The following is a 2592-nucleotide window of genomic DNA, read 5'->3' as shown; positions in this document are numbered from 1 at the left end:
AGTGTTATCACTTGCCTTATCAGATTAGGGTTACCATTTCAAGTCAGATTCTAGATCTTGACTGAAGTGGAAAGTAAATAGGATTCTGATTCCTATTCTGGTACTGTTGGGGGCTAATAAGATGAAACCCGATTTAGCTTAATTTGTAGGATAGCCTAACTCATAGAGTGGTCAATTCACAAGGTGAATTTAAGTGTAGGCCCAACGAGAATTGGGCTAAGGCACTAGGCCGTAACATTTTTATTTCGTTATTAGACCTCATCAGGCTAATACGATTTTTTGCCCATACAATTTGTCCTACACTCTATTTGTTAAAGGGTATTTAGCTTAGAGAGTAGATTCAATTAATCGTTGGTGTAATATGAATGAGTCGATGTCCTCCCGGGGGGTGGGTTTCACTCGAAGCGCTTGTTACTACCACAGGGGCATAGATTGTTCAGCTCAGCTCGTGTGGCCGAGTGGAGCCAAGTGGAGAAAGAGATGGGTGTTTCAACATTTTTCGTGTCCTAAATGGGCATGTCAACTTAAAACCGCTATAACTTTTGATCTAGGATCTAGGAGGAGTTATGGGGTTCGTAAGATATCAAAGGAAAGCTTGTTAAATTATGCTATTGTTTCCTGTCCAAATGGGATATACCTTTCATTTTAACACTGGTGCCCTTAGTGTAATGGTAGGGAATTGTCATTACAACATCCTTTATCCTTTTTTTTCTCTAAAAAATTTCTTGTGACATGTCACAACCATTAATATATTCAGGTAGTTTGATGACAACATATCTCGTGATAGCTTGGTAGTACATTTTTCAAGGCATAGTCCTTTCTACCAATTGGAGTTTTTTTGTTGTTTTTCTTTGAATTTAGTAGATTCAGGTTAATTGGGCTCTTCCTAACCCTGCATTTATTTATAGATCATCTCAGTTTATTTGGGCTGACTTTAGGAGAAGAAGCCTTGCAACAGTGTCAACAAGAAGATGAAGCTAGCCCTAGAGTAAGGAGGAATCCTCGACAAATGTATTGGGACTAGAAGGATCCTCAAATTATTAATTTGTCTCCCTGTTTTAGATTTCTTCTTTCCCATAGGAGAAAAGCATAATGTTGGATAAATGTGGGTCAATATTGTAATTAGGTTAAAACATGTGAGTGTGTGCATGCAGACATAAGTCTGTGTGTTGCCAATTAGAGGTCGTTTTCCAGGCCAAAATCTACTGTTTCAGTGTGTTTCAGAGCTGTTTAATTTTTTTGTGCGTTTTGTTTGGCCATGCAAGGTTGTTTGGCTCGATTTGTGTGGCCGAATGGAGAGGGGTGACTAAGCCAAGTCACTCGGATACTTGAACAGCTCAGTCAAGATGTTTGAAGCTCACTTTTAAACCGAGTGATGTAAACAGTGCCAAAAGAACTATGCATGGATCACAAGACAATCTATACAGAAAAACGATGATTGGACCACTCGGCTCAAACTGCCTAATAGAGGCAATTGACAGGAGTTTATGAAGCCACATGGGTTGAACAACTCTTCTTGAGGCCACTGAGGTCGAATGAAGCTCCTCGATGCCACTAAGGTCGGGTGACAAAGCGCATAGAGCATTGGGACATAGCCAAATGAAATTGTTTTAGACTTGGATTCATTTGCATTGATGTCAACCTTAAGTGCCTTCTCTGGGGTGATCAAGCGACAAGGAAGAGTTGATTGAGAACTTAACATAAGTGATATGAGCGACTAAAAATATGTCAGGATACCATTTGGCTCGGCCTGTAGAGTGGGAAAGAAGATGAAACCTGTTTACTAACTTCAAGAATGGATAGAACCAATCGCTTAGGCGGCTCCACTTTACCAAATCATACCAAACGACTCAAAATGCATGATGACAACACATGTATGGTTCAGATCTATTATGCTATGGGCGGGAAAAAGTGGTGGCATTGCTTTTGAATCTTTTGACCAATTGACACGTGACCTTTTTTTGGTAAAATATGCATTTAAAAAGGGTGGCCTTTTAAGGACTGTTCATCTGTCATTTGCAAAAATCATTCAAGAGAGAGATTTGAGAGCAACGATGAAGCTTATTCCCAACGACTTTCCGGCTTGAAATCTCAGTAAGAATTTCTTGTTTTCATTAGATTTTCCCTTGTATTCTTGTTTCTTCTGTGTTTCTTTCAATGAGTGGTTTGGGCAATTTTTGCATAAATTTTTGTGGATTTGGTGAGGAAAAAATCAGAAATTTGGAGAGAGGAAGTTTTTTGGTTGTTTTCTTGGTGGTTTTTGGAGAGGAAAACGATTTTTTTGGAGAAGTGTGGTTTTTAGATTTGTTTTTCTAGAGAAGGTGAATAATTTTCCAAGAATTCTCTTTTACTGAAGAACATCTAGCCAAGTTAAGTAGGGGCTTCATTAAAACATTGATTTGGGCCACTGTCTTGTTTGGCCAAGCCGAACAAGGTTGCACCTGACCCTAAAGTGGGGTAAACTGCACCGACCGAGGCTAACATGGGTCTTGTAACCCTAGTTTGTAAATACGTGTTTTATACGTGAATTATACGGCTAGCCGTAGCCGTATAATTCACGTATAAAACACGTATTTACTTATTTTACAAAGG

Source organism: Pistacia vera, unplaced genomic scaffold, assembly GCF_008641045.1.
Source record: "Pistacia vera cultivar Batoury unplaced genomic scaffold, PisVer_v2 Contig645, whole genome shotgun sequence".
NCBI classification, from domain to species: domain Eukaryota; kingdom Viridiplantae; phylum Streptophyta; class Magnoliopsida; order Sapindales; family Anacardiaceae; genus Pistacia; species Pistacia vera.
Note: the sequence above shows the minus strand (reverse complement) of the source record.